Source organism: Hippocampus bargibanti, linkage group LG12 (assembly GCF_051943395.1).
Source record: "Hippocampus bargibanti isolate YZ-2025 linkage group LG12, ASM5194339v1, whole genome shotgun sequence".
Lineage (NCBI taxonomy): Eukaryota > Metazoa > Chordata > Actinopteri > Syngnathiformes > Syngnathidae > Hippocampus > Hippocampus bargibanti.
The window spans coordinates 12,009,626-12,023,182 of record NC_142745.1 but is presented as its reverse complement, the minus strand read 5'-3'; the positions used below and the strand labels follow the sequence as shown (position 1 = coordinate 12,023,182).

General features: G+C 39.7%; 1 protein-coding gene across 2 annotated transcripts in view; it reads left to right on the top strand.

The window, feature by feature from the left end:
* Positions 1 to 13,557, top strand: part of tespa1 (thymocyte expressed, positive selection associated 1) — a 60,220-nt gene that overhangs the window by 46,072 nt on the left and 591 nt on the right. The window contains exon 10 of one of the 2 annotated variants that reach the window (XR_016116597.1): positions 9,744 to 9,843. The exons of the other annotated variant lie outside the window; for it this stretch is intronic. The gene's annotated coding sequence lies outside the window, so the exon portion shown is untranslated. Of the gene's footprint in view, positions 1 to 9,743; positions 9,844 to 13,557 lie in introns of those variants that run through there. 2 annotated transcript variants of the gene reach the window in all.

The window sequence follows — 13,557 nt, the reverse complement described above, 5'->3', positions numbered from 1 at the left end:
AGTCTTCACAGTCAATACAAAGCTTTGATTCAAACGATTATATGTAGCATTTAATTTCTGAGCGTGATGATTGCTTTAAAAAAAATGAAATTAATACATTAAATTTAAATACATCCATAGAGTGAAATGCATTTTTTTGGATTTACATTGTATTTATAAACACCTTTCAAAACTCTCAAGTACACTTTACGGTCGCAGGATGATGACAAGTAAATTAATGCATATAAAAAAAATACATTTTTCAAAAAAAAAATACAACAAAAATAATAAATATGTTTATAGTTCAAAAGAATTTAATAAAAATCCTGCATTGGGTGTGTTTCTAACACATTTTTTTTACTTTTTTCTTTTTTTAATTCATTGACCCTGACCCACAAGTTCACATTATATCCTAGAAAGCAAGATATTCAATCAATTAAAATTCGCAACCTGGTTTATACGGTTGTACTCTGCTCGTCCGTCTAAAAAGCACCTACAGAGCCACTCAAGCAACTGCATTCGTATGTTGCTTCACTTTGTACATTTAAAAGCAACTCGATAATTCATGCTAATGGTCCTAAAACCGTTTAGAATGATTCCTAGCTATGGATGTCGAACCCCGTCTGTTTCCAGTCAGTGAAGAAGCCGAAAAGCTAAATAGCGCTCCTGTCACTCTTGAGTCAAGCACCAAATCGTCTGATCGCGTCGCCTTTTCACACCCGCCGACCACTTTAGGCGTGCGCGTGCAATTCCTCACCGTGTGGCTTAACTTCTTCAGCTAAAATGTGCGCATATGATCATAACGCAGCCCGAGTGCCATAGTAAACGATACGGCTAAAAAAGGCAAGGCAGTCACCTTCTGGTTCGAATCAGCGGGGGGAGAAAAAGAGCTGCCAGGGGGGTTTACTTTTGGATAGGTTGGCTTTTTATTGCTTCTCCTCTTTGGTTCGGGCTTGTTTGTGGAAGTGTGGCTGGCGGTCAGCTCTTCAGCTGGCAGCGCGGCGGCGTTTAATTGCCCTTTGTTGTGGCGGGCGGGTTGGGGTTCGGGGCTGAAGGGGGGGGGGAGGAGGCCCCGTGGCCTTCCCCGCACAATGGGGCTCGGGCTTGCCAACTCGCACGCACTCATCGCACACACTCATCACACACTTGCACCGACCGCCTGTGCACACTGTTTGAAATTCATCACCATTTATTAACAGTGTCAAAATGGAAGACAAAATTCTTGTCATTTGAAAGTCACGAGTGGCACACATGGACAAAATTATTGGTGTAGCCTTTCGTTAGAAAGAGAAAAAGCCGCAATGGTCATTGAATAACTTGAAACTGACAAATGTAATCAGAATTCAAGCTGGGACCCTCGCACTTATATAACGAATCCTCCAAATGATCGTGAAACTTTGACACCCACGCAAATTAACTGGCTCAGGCTGGTCATTGCGCATCTGGCGAGGCTACCTGCTTCCAAGTGGGCCTCATTTGGGCACATTTTCAAGTTTGTAAAATACACACCCTGGAATTTACCCAAAATGGCTGCTTTGAGCCATAATGGTCGACTTCCCAATCAATTTCAGGTGTCAAGTGTTCTTTAGACTTTTTTTATGAGTCCTGTCATGATAGACCTGTCGACCGAATTACGTGTTGATCGGTTAAACGGTAGTTAATTTTTTGTCACCTTCAATTGAGTTTTTGTGGGGTTGGCTTTCGGAACCCTGAAAATACATTTCCACTGGAACATGCACTTTTGTAAAAATTGGTGACGTTTGTGCAATTTTAGGGGACAAATGGCAAATTCTTTAACATGTTTATTTATTTATTTAAATACTTTTGTATTTGTGCATTTATTTGTTTATTTTTTTTATTTTTTTTATTCATTTTCTGTCCATTATTTATGTCTTTATTTATTTGTTTATGTTATTTATTTATACATGTATATTAATTGATCTATGTATGTATTTATTTATTTATCTATTTATTTATTTATTTATACATACATCTAGATTAATTTTGTTGTTTATGTATGTATGTTTATTTTTTTTCTTTCTTTATTTGTTTATTTATACATACATATATATTTATTTAGTTATTTATGGATGTCTGTATTTATTTATTTTGTCATGTACTGGAGTTTGTTAGTTATTGTCTTCCTTTATTCATTATTTATTTATTTATTTATGTATTTAATTATTATTATTTATATAGTTATTTGTGTATGTGTGTATTTATTTATTTGGTTATTTAGTTAGTTATAGTATTCCTTTATTCATCATGTATTTTATTTATTTATACCTAAATGTATTGATCTGTGTGTTTATTTATTTATGTATTTGTAAGAAAAATGACAAACACAGTGATTCAAAGAAAAATGCATATATAGTAAAGTCTCGTTATATCGATATTCAAGGGAGTCCGAAAAAATATCGATATAACCGGGACTATCGATATATCCGATATCGATATAACGAGACTTTACTGTATATGTCGTAGTCAGTGCCTTTTTGTTGGAAACTGTCAGTTTTGGAGTCCGAGTGCTGTTCCAACACTCAGTGTCTGTGTCTGAGAGCAAGTTTTCCGATGATAAAATAATGTCTCTCCAGAGTACAAAGCATGCCTAGAACAACTATTCAGACTTAGATTTATGTTGTTCATTCTCCTCCAGGATTCCATCATAGTCTTGCTGAGATTCCACTGTATTCTACAAAAAGTTAAGACATAGGTTTGAGAGAAGTAGCCCAAAATAATCATCAAACCACTTCCTTGTTCCTCAAAGCATTCATTCATTCATTTTCTGATCCGCTTTATCCTCACAAGGGATGCTGGAGCCAATCCCAGGTGTCTTCAGGGGGTAGGCAGGGGACACCCTGAACTGGTTGCCAGCCAATCGCAGGGAACACAGAGTCAAATAACCATTCACTCTCACACCAAGGGACAATTTGGGAGTGTTGAATCAGCCTGCCATGCATGTTTTTTTGAATGTGGGAGGAAACCGGAGGACCCAGAGAAAACCCACACGGGCCCAGGGAGAACATGCAAACTCCACACAGGTTTTGAAGTCATGACCTCTGCACTCTAAAGTCCCCCAAACATCAAATTACAGATATTTTCTCATTGACAGGCTATTTTCATGTATTTTTTTTTAAAGTGGTATTATTTCTTTCTTATTATTTATTCTTTTTAAATTGACACCGCAACCATTCTGTCGTGATCATGACTGAGTCTCTTGTTCAATAACCGGATCAAAAAAAAAAAGAAAAGCCAGCCGATGGCATTCCATTCACACGCAGCAAGACTGAGGAATAAAGCCAGAAAAGAATTGCGCTTGGGGAAGTTGTAATATGTACAGCAAAAACTTACTGGTTTTGGCAGACAACAGTGTTAGAGGGTGGGGGGAATGATAAATGTATGTATAATTATCATCTATATATAATAACAAGGGATGAGATGAGAGTAAACAGAAGCTACACGCTTTGTGTGTCGGTGCTGTTTTGTCAAGGGCCAAAGCCTATCATTATCGCATTTGTGAGGAACAGTTGCTGAATAATGGGGCGCGTGTGTGTTTGGGATGAGGGGATGCATGGCTGTGATTGGGTCCCTCCCAGTGGATACGTCTCAGAGTGCACAGGGGAGACTACACCTGAAAGAGACTGAGACTAGGACTTTAAAAATAGTTTTTTTAATATAAAAAAAAAAACGGCTGATTTTCTTTTCTCGGTTTAATAATAATTATTTATTTCAAAAGCAGAGTGTGGACTGTAAGGTCTATTTATACATAAAATAAGGTATATTTTGTGTAGTTTTAAGGCTTAGAGAATTAGAAAGTAGAAAATTGTTTTATGGGAACCTGGGAACAGATTATTCTCATTTTAATGGTTTCCTAAGGGAAACTAATTTTTGGGATACACACTTTTCACCTTACACACTCTGTCTGGAAACCAATTAAGTTCGTAAGCCAAGGTCTCACTGTACTAATAATATAATAATAATATACTTCCTTTTCTCATCAATATGACCCCATGACTAGAGGCAGCACTGTACATTTTATTGAGTCAAAAAACGTCCTTTTCCACAATTATGACAGTTTTGACCCATACAATTATTTCAAACATGTGAGATTGTATAGCACAGTATTTTTGGACCACTCCTTTCGGAAAGACATTTTTTTAATAGCAAGGACACGTGTCTTTTGACTAGTTTTTAACTTCATATATCCAACCCCCCCCCAACACATATCCCCGACACACGTGTTTATACAACGATTCTTTCTTGTGCTCTTCCGTCACGGTGGCTTTTGTGCTGACTTTGTGGTGAGATTTGTATATTCCTTGTGTGATTGAGTCCACAAGGGAAGAAATATGGCCATCTTCTTCTTCTTGTTGTTTTCCACTGATTCGCTTACTGTAAAAGTCTACCCCCAGCCCGCAATCGCTGATGAGTCAGCGCGTGCAAACACAACAAAGCGCAAACAGTCTGGGAGTTATGTTTACTTATGCAGCCATGGCGTGTGTGTGTGTGCACGTGTGTGTGCACGTGTTTGCATGCACACATATGGATGTGTGTCTGCTCCTGATATCTGTGGTAAATGTGTGTGTGTGTGTGTGTGTGTGTGTGTGTGTGTGTGTGTGCATGCATGTGTGTGTGTGTGGGGGGGGGGGGTGCATGCACATATATAGATGTGTGTCTGCTCCTGATATCTGTCCTCCCTGTGGTAAGCATGTGTGCGTGCGTGTGCAGGTGTGCGTGTGTATGCGCATGTGTGTGTGTATTTGTTTGTGAGTGTGTTTTGTGTGTGTGTTGTGTGTGTGTGCATGTATGTGTGTTGTGTGTAAATGTGCGTGTGCGTGTGTGTATGTGCATATGTGTGTGTTGTGTGTGCATGTGCGTGTGTTGTGTGTGAATGCGTGCATGTGCGTGTGTGTGTTATGTAAACGTGCGTATGCAGGTGTGTGTGCGTTTGTGTGTATGCGCATGTGTGTGTGTATTTGTTTGTGTGTGTGTGTTTTGTGTGCATGTGTGTGTGTAGTGTGTATATGTGCATGTGGGTGTGTGTTGTATGTGCATGTGCGTGTGTTGTGTGTATATATGCATGTGTGTGTGTGTGTGTGTGTGTGTGTGTGCATGTGTGTGTGTTGTGTGTGAATGCGTGCATGTGCGTGTGTGTTATGTAAACGTGGATGTGTGTGTGTGTGTTATGTAAACGTGTATATATGTGTGTGTGTGTGTGCACGTGCATGTGTGTGTTGTGTGTATATCTGCATGTGCGTGCATCTGTGTTTTGTTTGTGTGTGTGGGTCTGTGTTATGTATATGTGCATTTGCGTGTGTGCATGTGGGTGTGTGCATGTGTTTATATATGTGTGTGCATGTGTCTGTGTTTTGTGTGTGTGTGGGTGTATGTTATGTATATGTGCATGTGCGCGTGTGTGCGTGTTGTGTCTGTGTGTGTGTGTTTTTGCATGCGCATGTGTGTGTGTGCATGTGTGTATATATGCGTGTGTCTGTGATTTGTGTGTGTGTGTGTGTGTTATGTATATGTGCGTGCGTGTTGTGTCTGTGTGTGTGTTGTGTTTGCACGTGCGTGTGTGTGTGTATGTGTGTGCGTGTGCACACGCGGAAAAGAAATCCAACGCTGGGCCACTGCGAGTTTCTGGAAATGAAAATGGAAACTGGCACCAATTAGGGAAACCAATAAAGCAAGCTCACTTCTCCACATTTGCCTGCCAAGTGGAGAAGCCCATTCAGACTGGAAAAGGCTTCACTTACATTCAGGCTAACATCATGTTATCTTACATACAGATAACATCACACACTTCTGTGGGTTTTGGGTTTTTTTTGAGTGGGGGGCACACTGGGGGGTTATTTTGTTTTTATTTTTAAGCATACGTTATTTCCTCTTTGACCTTACAGAAGCTGGACAAGGTGTGGACACATTTAAAAAAACATGTTCTGATGTAGTTGAACACAACTGTGACCTTTGCCCTGAGAATCCCGCAAAATGGTGTCGCATTCATCTGTAAAATCTGTAAAATCTTCATCTGTAAAATCCTCCCTGGACATTTTTGTTTAGTTTTTTTGGCTCTACCTACGCGGCAAGATAAGCGCGACGTGGTTCAACTATTTTGGGTCCATGAGAATGTCATAGTTGTTCGTATGATGAGTTGTCAACCACACGATAACCGCAGCAATAATTGCTAAAGGACACATGCACAAGTGCTTCCCACATATATGCTTATTTTTATTTCATCCAAAAAAAAGCCTCAAGGATCAAGAATGACACAATGTTTGCTTCACTTTTCAGTTTAAACCGTGACGATCGGAAGCGAATTGACATGTTGAAGTGCAACTAATGACTTGATTAAAAAAATATGTTTTTTTAAAGATATTTCACTCCAAAATAATTATTCTCCTTCATAATAGTCAATAAAATATCAATCGAATCAAACAATTTTCTTGAAAAACATATACAATTTATTCAGGAATGGAAAATATGACCTGGAGCGCCATTTGTACACGTTTTGGTTTTTCTTGCTAGGACTGCTGAGAAAGCGCTGGCCAGACCTCTGGCAATGTTTTTTCCCTTCCACAAGGGGGCAGCATTCGACTTTGTTTATGTTAGCAATTTGTTACAGGTTCAGCTGTCCTTAAAGCGCAATATAAATCAATACGTATTTATTGTATTGTATTGTATTAATAATAATTGGATTGGATTGGATTGGATTTGCCTTTATTAGTCTCACAGTGGAGAAATTTACATTTCACAGCAGCAAAGTGATGAAATAATAATACATTCAATTTCTAAGCGCCTTTCAAAAGTCTCAAGGTCACTTTACAGTCACGAAATCGTTTTTTTTTCTGGTATTGTATTGTATTGTATTCTGGACAGCCAACCCCATTTCACGCTAATATAACTCCAGATCCACATAATTTAGAAATTAACTCATTTTTTTTCTGATGAAAGAAGAGAGTCTAAAGTTTCTTACACTTCATTGAATGTTTTTGTAGTCCTAAAATTCTGCGTTTCCTGCAATTTGAATGATAATAATAATAATAATAATAATAACAAAAACCCTGGCACTGGAATGGGCACAGTTTTGCACATCGTCTGGCAGTGAATTAAGTTAAAAGTACTCGCGGCATGCCAGTTGAGGGTCGGGTCTTTTTTTTTGTTTCACCCTGTCAGGTTTGTTTTGTCTCTTTCATGGTTTTGTTTGCTACTTTGAACATTTTTGTTCTGATGACTTTGTTGTTTGCGATTTTGTTCCTGCTGACTTTATTTCATACAGTTTGTCAAATACACCCTGCTCCACCCTCCTGCATGTTTTTTGGGGTCCACCACCACCTCCACCTTGCAAACCATGACACCATAAACCTAAGTTGCAAAGTCCACACAAAAAGGCCTCAGCAGAGACCAACCTGAGATTCAAACATAGAATTCCAGTGCGACCACAATTTGATTGTTTTTTTTTGTTTGTTTTTTTAGCAATTTTTGCATTGTCATCCAGTAATAAATATACTTTTGCTGGCTACCTAGCTAGCTATCTATTTGCTATCTATTAGCTGTCTAACTAGCTAGCTTGATAGCTATCTATTAGTCATCTATTAGCTACCTAGCTAACTTGATCTATTTGAGTTATTCCCGGTTGAGCGGGGTCACCGTTGCTGACTACCTAGCTAGCTATCTATTTGCTGTCTAACTAGCTAGGTATCTAGTGGTCATCTATTAGCTAGCTAGCTAACTTGATGTATTTGAGTTATTCCCAGTTGAATGGGGTCACCGTTGCTGGCTACCTAGCTAGCTTTCTATTTGCTCTCTATTTGCTATCTATTAGCTGTCTAACTAACTTGCTAGCTAGCTATCTATTAGTTATTTATTAGCTAGCTAGCTAACTTGATCTATTATTCCCAGTTGAATGAACGCTGACGCGTGTGGCTTCCATTGGTTACCCACAGAAAAACAGAACCTGTGACTGTAAAGTGACCTTGAGAGTATTGAAAGGCGCTGATGAATTAAATTATTTATTTATTTATTTATTATTATAGTCTGGTGATATATAGTCAGACACGCTCACCATTCTTGCACCAGTTGACAAGATTGCACTTGGCTAGCAGACAGACTCGCGCTGAGGAATGATCTTTTAGTACCGCAGTTATGCAAATGTGTGCACAGTCAGAGCATTTTTGTGTGTTGACCTTTAACACCCTCCCCCCCACCTGCCCCATCTTTTATCAGTCCCACTCTCACGATGACTCATGCGTCAACTAAAATTTCGGATTTTCCGTGTCCTTGTTTCGATTCTTGCAGTATGCAAGTCCTCGAGGTTGGGTAGGGCGGTGCCAATGATTTTTTTCCCGCCGTCCTAACTGTCCGTTTTGATTGATTAAATAATATATTGGACAGATAAACATAACATCAGAGACTTAAAGGACAACCAACGCCTCCGGACAAGTAGTGTCCATAATTTGTAAAATAACTTCAAATGGCTTCTACAGAGCCTATTTTACAAAGATTCCACGGCATGTAATAATAATAATAATAATAATAATAATAATAATAATAATAATAATAATACATTTAATTTACAAGCGCCTTTCTGAACACTCAAGGACACTTTACAACAAAGACAACACCATGTAGCTACATTTTACGTTGTAAGACTAGCGCTGAATATTCAGGAAGTCTTGTTTTCGAGTTGGTGACGATTCCTGACGTGACGTCACTAAGGAACGCCCCTGACCGAGAAAGCGACAAACAATGCATTTTGGGTACTTTGTTTGGTCTGAAAACTTCGTGTTGATCTGTATTGATGGCGAAATTAGAAGGAAAACACATCAATAATGCGATGGTGAATCGTTGTGTGTTGCACCAAGCCTACTATTTGATACTAGTTGAAATTCCCAGCAGACAAATCCCATTTCCAACGTAGCTTGGGCGCCATCTTGTGCATTTTCTGGGACGCTACACATCAGTCCAGACGCCTCAAAATGATACGGAAGGACTTCTTTCATCGATTGCAAACATGTATGCTTTCCTCTTCAGAACTATTTGAATCATATTCATAACAAGAAAGCATCTTCTCTGAATCTGAAGCCATTGTTTTGATTCTGACGTCACGAACAAGGGGGCGGGACAATCTGAAACTCACCATCCCGAGGTCGTTTTGAAGTAGTTTTGGGACACTTTAAGTCATTTTTATTGGTGTTTGGCATTTGACTAAAAAATATCAGCCTGCATGTTTTCGGTATTATAGATGCTATAAAACGTTTTTCTGATGTCAGTTAGAAAAAATTGTATCAGTTGTCCTTTAAACAACAAAATAAAAAAAAGCTATGAATACATTGAGATGAGTGGGGAGTAGTAAGAAGTAGAAATAGTTATCCACTCCTAACCCTTGTTTTCTAGAAAGTTAGAATTATTTTAAAGTTCCACCCTTATCGGAATAAACCTATTAACAAATAGATTTAAAATGTCTGAATGGTCTTCTTATTACTTGCCAGTTTAAAATGACGGATGATGTCAGAAAAATGGATCGGTAGCGCCTGCCTGAGGCGAGTCACTGGAGAAGGTGGTGGGCAGGGTGCGGAGGGTCCAGTCAGATTTCGCCCTCTTCACTTCCGCTGGGCCATTTCAAAGCTTTCTTGTTTCTTCACTCTTTTCTTGTCATCACCCCCACCCCACCCCCCCTCCCGCCCCCACATACACACACAAACACACTCCAACTGCCTCTCCATCCCTACATCCCCCCCCCACTACCCCCTGTCTTCCTTCCCCAGTCTCCCTGGCATCTCAGCGGGTCTCATGTGGGACTGATTGAGGCTGGAGGATGCAGACCTCATCAAAGCGTCGGTGCGGTTGAACGCGAGCGAGCGACGGAGGCTCCAATCTCGCGCTGGTTAATGAGCCCCCCCCCCCCCACCACCACCACCTCCGTCCCTCTCCTCCTGTTCCTTCTTCCTTCCACCCCCCTCCTTCCCTCCAGCCATGACATCCCTCCATCGCCCATGCAACACATCAGTTAAATCTTTCCTTCTCTTGTTGCGCCCCCCCCCCAGCCCACACTTCCTTCCTCCTCTTCCACTCCCTTTTAACCCCCCTCCCCCCATCCCTTTTGACACCCCTGTCTTCAAATCGCTCTAACCGATTCGGTGTTTAGCATACGTGCTACAGAAGAGACAAAACGTTTTGGATTCAGCATTCATGACTAATGTATGAGCTCCGCCTTGGGTTTCATTGCGGACAAGCATGAAAAATGCCACAACATGAATAGAGTGAGCTTAAGCCACTTAAAAAAATCCAAAACCAGATGGCAGCTGTTAAAATTCATCAAGCGCTTCTATAGCATTGCACGGTCATCCCTCGCCGTTCTGCGGTTCACGTTTTGCGGCCTTAGTACTCTGCAGATTTTTTTAATAAATCAAAAAGGTTCTATTTGACAATTAATCAACTTTGCAATCCAGATTTTAGCAGGTTTTTTTTTGCAGTGCTGCTTCAGCCCAGCCTGAACAAGAGTGACTCATTATTTCACTCATTCACTGCTATTCACAAATTATTTAGGAATTGAAAATAATTCGGAATTTTCTTCGGGGTTTGTTTTTCATGATTGGGTGCCGATAAAGAGATGGCCAGACCTGCGGCAATGCTTTTCCCTTCCACAAGGGGCATCATTTCCCCTTTTTCCCCATGTTAGCACTTTGTTCCAACTTCAGCTGTTGTTAAAGCGCTGTATAAACCAATATTATGTATTGCATTGTATCTTGGACATCCGCCCTCATTTCAAACTCATATAACTCCAAACCCATATAATTTAGGAATTAACTCTTTTTTTCTGATTAAAGAAGATAATCTAAGGTTTCTTACGCTGCATTGAATGTTTATATAGTCCTAATACTCAATACTCTGTCGGCCCTGCAATTCAAGTGACAATGACAAAAACCCTGGCACTGGAGTGAACACATTTTTGCACATGTCTGGCAGTGAATGAGTTAAAAGGATTCCCGGCACGGCCATTCAGGGTCGGGTCATTTTTTTTTTTGTTTCACCCTGTCAGGTTCGTTTCAACTTGTCATGTTTTACTCATGGTTTTGTTTTACTACTTTGGACCTTTTTCTGCTGAATTAGTGAAGGACTGTTTGAGACTGCTTTCCATACCTGTCAACCTTGGCTAATAGCTTCCCTTATAAATGACGACAATTCCTGTTTAAAAATGGTAGTACGCCGTACATTATTTGAAATGATAAAAAAACACTAACACAAGCAAAAATGGAGACAGCTAGCTTACCGCGCGTGCGTACATTATGCTTTTATCAAGCCGACCGTACGCAGCGATAAAAAAAAAATACACAATTGAGGATTCACTTTTGCTGGTTTTTCGTGACAATCGTAGCGATCGGCGGCAGCATTGTCGTTAGCCAACAGCAGTTGAACTGGATTTGAGCCAAAATGGTCTTTGGTCAGTTGATAATTAAATAAAAAAGAACCTGTATAAAAGTTATAGTAGTTGTATTGTAGTATGGGGAATACGTATCAGTTGACAGGTATGCCTTTCAAATAAAATGACACTGTGGCTAAACAGCTAGCAGAAAGACTAATACAATGGTTTGAGTCACATGTACAGTATGTTGAGGTACTTCTGTACTTGTTTTTTTTTTGTGGGGAGGAAAAATCAGTTGAATGCTTTGCTCAACCCTTTCAGGTATAAAAACGTGAATTCAACGTTACATTTAATTTTAGCTTCATGGAGCCTCACATTCTACACATCCCGGTCTTAACGACATGCTTCGAAGCTTAGCTAAACATTAGCCGTCGTTTTTTTTACTTTTTTTATTAAAGAGCGGAAACCGAAATCCTCTGAGAGAAAAGCACTACAGTTCCAGCGGTAACTTAGCCGTATCCTCGCTCCCACTCTCAGCCGCTCTCTTTATTTTGGTCTAGCGGCTTGACTGAGTGTGTGATATTAAGTGTATATTGTCACTGTGCATTGAGTGGATGTGATTCTATATATATGACGCAAAGAAAGCAGGATGAATTGGTCAGAGCCAGACACCGTGTTCATGGATGGAGATAAAGAAACAAACCAAATAGCTTTCCAACACCTATGAAGCAATGCCACACACAGTCGATGACGTGCAAGTGTAACAACGTAATTAGAAGCAATCTCGACTCAGTAAAGTTTAGTCTGTAGTGGCCTTAAAAGAGTGCGTGTAATGTATGTTTAAGACACCTTTTGTTTTGACCTTTACTTTGAAATTCATGTCCACTGGGTTCGGATTTTATCCATGAAAAACCGCCGACTTGTATAATTGGTGCTGTTGGGCAATACAGTGAAAGCCTTTTGAAAATGGATTGGATTGTATTAAGCTTTAATAGTCCCGCAGTGGTGAAATTTACATTTCACAGCAGTAAAGTGATGAAAGTAATTGGAAAGGAAAGGAAGAAGTAGAAAAACTGGATGTGTGTCAGATGCTAGCAGATTTTCATTCCAAAATGGCAATACCGTATTTTCCGATGTACAAGGTGCACCCAAATGCCTTCATTTTCTTCAAAAGGTGCAAAATATTTATATTTAACTCATTCACTCCCAGACGTGCACAAATGTGTCTACTCCAGTACCGGGGTTTTTGTCATTGTCACTTGAATTCCAGACCCACAGAATATTGAGTTTTAGGACGACATAAATATCCCATGCAGCATAAGAAATCTGAGACACTCTTCTTTCATCAGAAAAAAGAGTTAATTCCTAAATTATATGGGTCTGGAGTCATATGAGGTTGAAATGAGGGTGGCTGTCCAAAATACAATACAATACTGGTTTATATAGCGATTGAACAACAGCTTAAGCTTGAACAAAGCGCTAACATGTAAAAAAATGGAAATGCTGCCCCCGCGTGGAAGAGAAAAAACATTGCCAGAGGTCTGGCTAGCGCTTTATGGGTACCCAAGCATGACAAAACAAAACCCCAAAAATTTGAGAATGGCGCTCTTCGTCATATGTTCAATTCCCCAATAAATTCGCGAATGGCAGTGAATGAGTTAATTGTGTCTAATTAATGGACATAATAATTGATTCTAAAAATCAATGTTGACATCCCAAATTGTATTATGTCATTAATATTATGATTTGTATTCTTTGTATATGTGTAAGCTCATTTATCTATTAGCTATCTATCGGCTATTTGTTAGCTATCCATTAGCTAGCTAGCGAGTTTTCGATATATTTGAGTTACTTCCAGGTTGAGTGAACGCTGGCGTGTGTGGTTGCCACTGCTCACCCACAGAAAAAACTGATCCTGTGACTGTAAAGTGACCTTGAGAGTTTTGAAAGGCGCTTAGAAATCAAATTTATTATTATTATTATTATTATTATTATTATTATTATTATTATTATTATTATTATTTCATTTTTGGGCAAACGTGAGGCCTTTTGGCACCATGCTGCCTCCCACAGGGCAGTGCTGGTATCACTGCGCACATGATATGCACAGGATGTGCTGCGTTTAGTCATTTTGAGAAATAACAGCGCTGCACATTTATAAGAGGAGTAAGCAGACAACCCGCCCTCATTTTAAGGTTTACAGTATGTGTTCCCCC